This window comes from Eptatretus burgeri, chromosome 9 (genome assembly GCF_056783735.1).
Source record: "Eptatretus burgeri isolate ZD-2024b chromosome 9, Ebu_testis_v1, whole genome shotgun sequence".
Lineage (NCBI taxonomy): Eukaryota > Metazoa > Chordata > Myxini > Myxiniformes > Myxinidae > Eptatretus > Eptatretus burgeri.
The window spans coordinates 105335224-105345192 of NC_140969.1; positions in this window are offsets into that span (position 1 = coordinate 105335224).

Sequence of the window (9969 nt, forward strand, 5' to 3'; positions counted from 1 at the left end):
CCTTCTTGCTGTCATTTATGTATTAGAAATATATGTTAGAATAATATTATGGCACGAAACACCTCCCCATCTTCCCATAGTTAAATCATTTTGTATTTCCTTACTTATTATATATAATCCTGTTTTTTCTGTTTTCATGAGATAAACAAGGGAAAAACCATTATTATATTTACCCTTATTAAATTCTTTTATTTGTTGTTTACTAATCGTGGCTCCACAAAACTCATTCTCGATACCAAGTGGATAATATTCTTCCTTACGAGACTGATTTAATTGTTCCAGGTCTTCGAGGTTAATTTTAAATGACCAATTATACCCTAAATCATTCATATCATACCCCCATTGTTCTATTCTCATACAAACGATACGCCCTTCTTTATAAAAATTTATTTTAATTCGAACTGTGAATTCTGTATGACCTGGAGATAATATCAACACTTCTGTATCTTTAGAATACACAGCCGTTTTATTTAAGTATATATATATTGTGATAAATCGCTTAATCTCACCAAGTCATTCGCGTCAGTCGGGCTTGGATAATTTTTTAATTTATAAGCATTTTTCATGTTAATATTTTTGTTTATATTATATTTATATCGTTCAGCCTGTGCCTTTGTATAATAATTTGATAAATCAATATCCAGTTCTTGAGATACACCAAAGATAGAACCATCTTTACCAACATAAGTCATTTATATTAGATTAAAAATAATATCATAAAATTTTTTATTTTTGTTGAGTTGAAATAACACATATAGACATAATTGACCACAACACTTGGAATTTAATTCTTGGACTTGAAATGTTTGATAAACACCATTCTGTAAGAATTTTATGACTTCAACAGGTGGTGGAAGACCAAAACTATCAAAATAATATTTGTCTTGACTATTAAAAATACAAACCCAATGAGAACCGTTCCCATCATTATCTTCTAAGTTCATAATAATATTCTTTGTATGTTTCGACACATTTGTTAATTCATCTCTCATACAAATAACCACATTATGAATTTTTAATTTCTTACAATATTTGGCAAGTTGTAAATTTGATGTTGTATTCTTTCCAAATTCTTTCAACCACTCATCAATGCTCATTTATTTATTAGAAAGATATAATCCATTACCTCTTTTCGTTAATTTTACACCTGCTTGTGCTATAGAAGAAAGCATATCTCCAACTAACAATCTCGCTTTATCAGGCAGACCTTCAAGTTTTTCAGCAAAATCTACAATTACACCACTTCCACTAATTTGTTTCTCCAACTCTTTGTTATGTCTTTCCAATTCTTTTTGAGCCTGGAGTTGAGCCTTCCTTTCGTTGGCAGTTTTGACCGCTGTTGAAATACCACCCGTCAATGCTCCAACCGCACTTAAACCAGCAAATAAAGGAATTAGAAATGGGAGAAATCCTCCACTCGTCTCTCTTATTGAATATTTTTTCAACATTGGTTTTGTCATTTTAATTTTAAGTGAGCCAGTGTCATTCAAGATTTTAACCTGTTCTCTTGTGAGCAAAACATCAATTCTTACTGCTCGTTTTCTCTGAATTGTATTAACGTTAATCGTACAAGGCTTTTGATTTTGAACACAAGATGATAGTTTATGAAGATTGATTTGATTAACATATACCCCAGTTGGTACTTTGCCACTCATTTATTTAACAAAAAATTATGTGAGACTAATCATCACACCATTATCTGTATTAATCTGCAATTCTGTTTCTTCCAAAAGCAAACAATATGTATCAACTTCTTCACTCTCTCCTCTTTCAATGTATAGGGAAGTATCCACTCGATTAGACTTTATAGTTTCTTTTTGAGCGCTCAGGTCAAACGTATAGATTGTATACAAACTTTTAAATGCTGTCATATCTAAAATAGGTTCTTTATTTCCATTACTTTCACACACCTTTTGGTAAGACTTGTATGCTTCAGCAAAATCATTTTTTCCCAATTAATTTCCAATCTATCTCGTGGATAAAATGTTCCATCTAGAGAAACGCGAAGTTGTTTCACCTTAGCATTATCACTCAATGCATTATTCTTATCAGTCGCAGTATCACCATCTGGCTTTTTAAAAATCATCCACAGATATCGTGGCTTTCCTTCCAGAACACCCAAATTCCACGTGTAAGTAGTTTGATTGAGTTTAACGTGTTGACATCTTCTTTTGAGGTATGATACACTGAGTGGTTTCTTTGAGTTAAGTCTTCGATTCAACATCTCTTCTGTTTTAAGATTAGGAGTATATTCACTGATATACCAACTCATCTCCTCAATTACAAATTTATTCTGATCACCAAAAGCATTACCAACACCAAAAAGCAATCTATTTTCATTATCATTCCTTTGTAGTTGGAATCTAATTTTAAGACCATACAGAACTTTATCATAATCACAAAATCCAAATATACCTTTAAGAGGAACTGCCACAGTAAAACTATTTTCTGCTTTTGTATCATCATTATACATTCCTTTCCTTTGAATATATCCAGGGTCTGTGTTTGTTCCCGTTGACATATCAGGAATAAAACCTTCGACAGACCCCTTTCCCATTCTATCACTGAATGTATAGAGTGTAAATTTCATCATTTCAGATACAGCAGAGACATAATCAACCGCTTCAACTTCTTGTGTTCCAATATACAATCGCACACTATCAAACATTTTCCAGAAGAAATCATTTACAAGTGTAGCGTTTGTGTTATTCCCAGCCTTAGTGAATTTAAATTTACACAACAAGAAACTTTCGGAGAGATTCAAATAGGTTTGTTGATTATTTATTTCAAAACTTTTTGTACCATTTGTATTCCAGTCTGTTCCAGTTATTGCATTTACCTTGAAGTAATCTTCTTTTTTAGTGGAGTTTGAGATAATAATAGTATCATCCAAATCATAGATACTATCAATTGCTTCCATACTTGTATTTATTTAGGAAAAAGATGTTAAAACTTTTGAAACCCTGATCCAAGTATTTGAATTATTTTCTGTCGTTCTTGGGGGACAACTGAGTTTTACCTTTCTTAATTTCTTTTATTGCTTGTAATTTATGAGATTCTTTCTGAGCATCTTTTATACTCTTTACAGCACCTGCTACATTTCCCACAGCAGAAGCAGTTGAACCAATTAGGTCTTTATGTTTAAGAATAGTTGAACCAATACCCATGAGAGTATCAATTATCCCATCTCCTCTAAATTGATGTCCAACACCCCTTTGTCTCTTAGGTTTATAGTATCCTCTACCAAGATACATACCTTCACCCTTGTAGTACGGAGAAAGGAACATCCCATCCCCTGTAATTATTTTATATTTTCCCAACTCGTGCTTCCTCACAATAACCATCGTATTTATTTATTGAAAAACTTCACGTAGGTGAATTCTGATGGATATAACTTCTCCATTAAAAGAGATCACATGATTATCTTGGTCGGTTATCCTAAAATTTACTCTGTGTATGGTTTTTCCTGACACAGGTAGATAAACCAAATTTTTAGGCTCCATATTGAATTTATAACCAATTGGGGTTGAGTATGCGCTGAATGAAAATATTGTATTTGTTTTTAATCCATCATTATAAGCACCATCAATCAAATCACAGTGAATTAACACCGAATTTATTCCTGAGGATATTTGAATGACATTATCACTGTAAAACGTCCCATTAGTTTCAATCTTTTTTGAGGAGAAACCTAATAACTCTCTAAATGAATTATCAATTGTGAAATCAACCTTGTAGTTATTTTTAACTTTAATCATTGATTTTGAAGTATGTTTTTGAATGTTTATAATAATATTTTTTGGTTCATCACCCTGTTCTTTCATAAGACGAGCAATTTCGGAAGATATTTGAGAAATCTCGTATGCTCCGGGTGAGACTGTTATCGTTTTGTATCCACTTCCCGGATTATAACTGAACTTGTCATTTTTCTCGGTTATATTAAATAAGGTATTATAAGTCTCCATGGACAATAAAGATGCCTCATATTCTTTTGTTGTGTCAAGTTGTAGTGGGTATGGGAATGAAGATGTGTGGTCGCTTGTTGTGAAATTAAAACTCAGGATTGTGCTTCTCATCTTATTTAATATGAGATAAAATGTCTTTATATTGAGATTTATTAATTATTTTCATGTTCATCAACTGGTCTAAAATGGCTGATGCTTCATTAAAACAATTGTTATTTCCAGCCTTCTTACTGCCGAACAACAATAACAGTCTATTAACTAATTGCGATGGGTCATTTGGAAGAAAACTAATACCTGAACCAAGGATACTTAAAGCCTGAATAATGTGTTTCTCCTTCTCATTCTTCCTACTTTTACCAGAAAGAATAACCTTATAATTTAGAGTGTTCAGCAAATCAATATATACTCTATCATCATTATTTTCCATATCCAATGGTTTATCAATATACTTTGATTCATCCCTCACAGTTGAACCTTGTCTTCCATCTTTTGTGAGAAGAAACATTAATCTCGGAGTTAGTTTAACAGAGGGTTGAGCAGAACTTAAGAACCTTAATTCATCATTAAATATCAATACCTTTTCTTGAACAAGATGAAATATTGCTGGTTGTTCTGTTGGAATGAGTCCTGCTTTGGTTTTTGAATCCGCTGAATATTCATTGTTTTGAACAGCATTCACAATATAATCAGGGGTTTGATTAATCTCTTTCAGTTGTTGAAATAAACCTTCATCATCATATTCTAATTCTCCTAAATGCTCTAATTCTTCCTCCGTCATTTGACTGAAATCTTTTAACATTTGAAGCTTTCTAGGAGTATATTCTACTGTGGGAACTGTGGAAACATCTTTCATTTTTTCTTGGGAAGTTTTTAAAAGTGGTTTAAAAAATTTCTCTTGTTTTTTTCAAATGCTTCTTCGCCCGTTAGTTTCTGTCTGCGTTTCTTCTTTATGTCTTCCTGTTGTTTTACAACTTTTGAAACCAACTCTTGATGTTCCTTAAATCTTCTTGCTCTTTCTTTTGTATCCATTTATTTATTGTAAAATATCATTTAATGAATTGTAAAGATCAACAGGGAAATTTTCCTTTTCTTCATCATTCAAGTAGATGTGTTCAAATAAATCCTTTTCTTTAAATATTTCATCAAATTCTTTATTAACATTAATGCGAGTTGTAATTTCTTCTTCACTAATCCTTGCATCTCTGCTTTTCATACGTTTGTGTTGAGTTTCTTCATCAACATCAAAACCGAATGATAAAATCTTCACTCCGCTCAGATATTTAATAATTTGTCTCGTTCCTTCTGGATTAGTTTCTAATATCCCAACACCACCAGATTTTAGTTTCTTTAACTCACTCTTACAATGTGAATATTTTGTTGTACCAAGAGAAACCTCCTCAAATATTTGTCCTTCATTCCTCAATCGCATATGTTCCTCCACTGAAATATAGTGATAATCTTCACCTTTTACTTCTCCAGGTCTTATTGCTCTAGTTGTTGTTGATACAATGTGTATCACGGGGTGTTTTTTAAGTAAATTTACAATATTCTCATTTGTACTACACAAGAACCTTGATTTATGAAAGTTTTTTCCAGAAGCAGATTTACCCACAAGATTTATAATAATAGTTGTCATTTATATATGTAATTGTTTATAAAACAAAAAATATATCCCTTAATATCTCATCTTGTTTCACAACAATATATTTATATTTTTCAGTCGTGTGCTTCATATAATCCTCAAATTTCTTTTTACTACATAATGTAGAACAATTATCTCTCCAAAAATTATTGATATCTATTGAATTTAACTTGAATAAAATAAAAGTATTAGCATTGTTTCTGATGGAACGACGAGGAAGTTGAAAGTACGATTGACTAAGATAAATACAATTACAAGAAGAATGTCTCCCTCTTGTGTAGTAGCTGTCCATTACCGTTTGGTTTCTCTCATTAACACAATCATCAAAGATAACGAGGTTCTTTTTTGATTTATCCAAATCTTGGGGAGACGGTATATCATCCGTATTATCACTAAGAATACAAGTTATAAGATTTGATTTCTTTTTACATCTCTGTGTATCACAAAATAGTTGAATTATATCTTCAATGTTATAATCATTTAGGTTTTTTTGACGTTTAAATAAACCGATTATATTTTCTTTTTGAAGACCAGCATTAAAACCTTGTGAGAGTAGTTGATACTCTGGTTGAAAACTCGACTTTGTGAAAATTATTAAATTATCATAATCTAAAAAGTTGGGAGTGAGGAGCATTTTTAAAAGTAAGCAGGTTTTTCCACATCCACTTGAACCAACTATGAGACATCTTAATGAATTTGGGAGATTTTTATGGTTGTTAAATTTTATCTTATTTTCCCAAATAGGTAAAAAATCATTCATTTATATATTTGAAAAACAGGTTATTTAATTTATTATTGGCTTTTTTAGAAACTCTATATTTTATCCTAAGTTCAGGTTTAATTTCAAGATAATCCATTATTTTATTTATACAATATCTTGTGTTGATATTTCCCTGAAAATTACATCCATGAATAATATACAACAACAATCCTTTGAACATTTCTCTTATACGTTCAGTTTCTTCCCTTGTAAGGAAAGGTGTGTTATCATCCTCATACTTTACATTCATTTCTCTAATCAATCTTGTAAAGTAATTCATTTTTGGTGTAAATCTAAAAGAATTATTTTCCTTTTTATATTTTTTATTATCATTAATTAGAAGATAATCACAGAATATACATTGTTTATAGGCTTTTGACTCTGTGTTTAATCCCCGTCTTTCACACGCAGGACAATTCTCAAATTTGTCATATGGAGAATCAGGAAAGTCTAGCATATTTATAAAGTAAAACTTTACTTAAACTGAAATTCATCTATACTTTCAGTTGTATATTACCATCGATATCGATATACTTTTTTCATTATCAGATTCAACGACAACATTTTTTATATTAAAGGTAATTTTAAAATTATCGTTAACTACTATTGAACGAAATGTCATTTCACCTGATATATTAACATCCTTTATTTCATCAGGATTTACATCTTTAAGGTTGTTGAAAAAAATACAAATTTCTCCTTGCATATTACAGATGGTCTTATCTTTTCTTTCTAAAGCTTCATCCATAAGGTTTTTGTTCTTTGATACTTTTTCTTGTTTCATTGCTTTTTCTAGTTTTGAATATATTACTAGAAGGAGAGGAGAAACTTTTGTTAGAGATACTTTAATTGATGTTCTACCAGGTATACTAAAAGCCCTTCCACTGAAGGAAATTGAAGAACTCATATTATTTACCATAATAGTTTTTATCCAATAGTTGTTATATTTATCTTTGTTCAATTTTACATCCTTGACATATTTCTCAGTATCTTTAACAGATGAAGAGATTGATTGAAACTTGTCTTTTGTGTCTTGAAACATTGTATTTATTAAGTGAAAAAGTTGGAGGATAAAATGTTTTTAAGCACAGATTCACCTATAAATTAAACGAAATTTTCATCAAGAAAATTTTAGTTTAAGCAAAGTTTTATTCTATAAATATGGTGAATACAACGTACTGCGATGTTTGTAATCACGAATATAAACATTATAGAAAACACCTCCGAACCAACAAACACACATTTAATCTATTTCATCAAATATCTCCTCTTGAGTTGGAAAGAAAACATTGTGATATCTGTTCAAAGGATGTTTTGAAGAGTAGTTATAATCAACATCTTCAATCACAAAAACACAAGAAAAATGAGTTTAAAGTAAAGGGAGACTATTATATTAAAAACACTGATGAGGCATTTAAAGGGCATATAAAAATAAGGATTTTTCAATTTGGAGAACCCGGTCCATCATCAATAGCTGAATCAATTGAAATAGTGAAACCCGATGTTGAAAAATTTATTAAAAAGACATTAAAAGAAATGAAAACTTTAAAGTTTTATATGGGAGTGAAAATGAATATGAAAAGACAAGATGAAGAACAAACTCCTTATATGAGAACAGATCTTCATTTTATAACATCATTTCAAGATTTTTTGAATAGTGGGGTTTATGAAGAACTATCAAGACAAGAGGAGGATGTTGATAATACAGTGGTAGAAAGTGGATTCAATATTAAAAAAATCATCTTTTTAGATATACACATTCTAAAATCAAACCCTCTTAAAGCTTCTTCTTATATTGAATTACCAAAAGAAATAAAACTAAAGAAGGCAGTTGTTAATATTAAGAACAATGATAATAAATGTTTTCTCTGGTCTGTTCTTGCTCACTTACATCCACCAAAATGTAATTCAGAAAGAGTAAAACAATATATGAAATATGAGAATACCTTGGACATTAAAGATTTTAAATTCCCAATGCCATTAACAGATATTCCTAAATTTGAGAAAAAGAATAATCTTTCTATTAATGTATATGGATTAACGGATACAAACAAAGTTCAAATATTAAAAATTTCAAACAACTATAAAAATGAAGAAACACACATTGACCTTTTATATTTTAGTGTTGGAAAGAATTCACATTACACATACATCAATAATTTATCAAGATTAATCTCTTCTCAGGTATTCAGAACAGCAAACAAAATATATCCTTGTAAGCGATGTCTTAATTCATTTCATACAAAAGAACGATTAGAACAACATTCAAAATATTGTAGTAATCATAAATCAGCTGTAATTACAATGCCTAAACCTGGTGAAAAGATTTATTTTGAAGATTATAATAAATCTATCATGCACCCATTTGTGATATACGCTGATTTTGAATGTATCCTTAAAAAGATAAATACTGCTTCTCCTAATCCAAAAGAACCATATACAAATAAATATCAAAAACATATTCCTTGTGGTTTTTGTTATTATATCAAATCATCTGTTGGAGAAAAGTATAACAAACTTGAACATTATCGTGGAAAAAATGCTTCACAAGAGTTTGTAAAACGATTAGAAAAGGATTGTATAAGACTCACTAAATTAATGAAAGAAACAAATGAACCGATGAAATTAACCAAAGAAGAAAAATTAGAATTTAGAATGAACAATATCTGTCATATTTGTGAGGGGGAAATTAAGGAGTCTAAAGTTAGAGACCATTGTCATCTTACTGGTAAATATAGAGGTCCCGCTCATTCCTGTTGTAATCTTAATTATAAATTACCTTCTTTTATCCCAGTCTTTCTTCACAACAGCGCCAACTATGATACACATCTATTTATAAATGAACTTTCAAAAACACCAGGGAATATTTCTGCTATAACAAACACAAGTCAAAAGTATATTTCATTTTCAAAAATGATATTCACAAAACCTTTAACTCGTATTAGGTTTTTAGATTCTTACAAGTTTATGGGAACACCACTAGCCTACCTCGCATCAAATCTAAGCTCCATGGACTCTTTTCCAAATCTTAATTCATTCTTTCCAAAAGAGGAAATTCTCACTAAAGAGGAAATTCAGATTAAAGAGAGAATTCAAAGTAAAGAGGAAACTGTAATTAATGAAGAAATTCTAACTGAAGATGAAATTCTAATTATAAAGAAAATTCGAACTAAAGAGGAAATTCTGATTAAAGATGAAATTCTGATTAAAGAAGGAATTCTTACGAGAGAGGAAATTCAAACAAGGAATGAAATTCAAAGTAAAGAGAAAATTCTTACAAGTAAGGGAATTTATCCTTATGATTATATGGATTCATTTATGAGATTTAAAGAAACACAACTTCCATCAAAAGAAAGTTTCTATAATAACCTTTATGAAGAAGAGATAAGTGATAAGGAATATAAACACGCACAAGAAATATGGAAATTATTTAAGATAAAGAACCTTGGAGAATATCATGATTTATATCTAAAAACAGATGTTTTATTGTTAGCTGATGTGTTTGAAGCTTTTAGATCACTCTGTCATAATAAAAATTGTTATGGATTAGACCCTGCCCACTATTTCACAGCTCCTGGTTTAGCTTGGAGTGCAATGTTGAA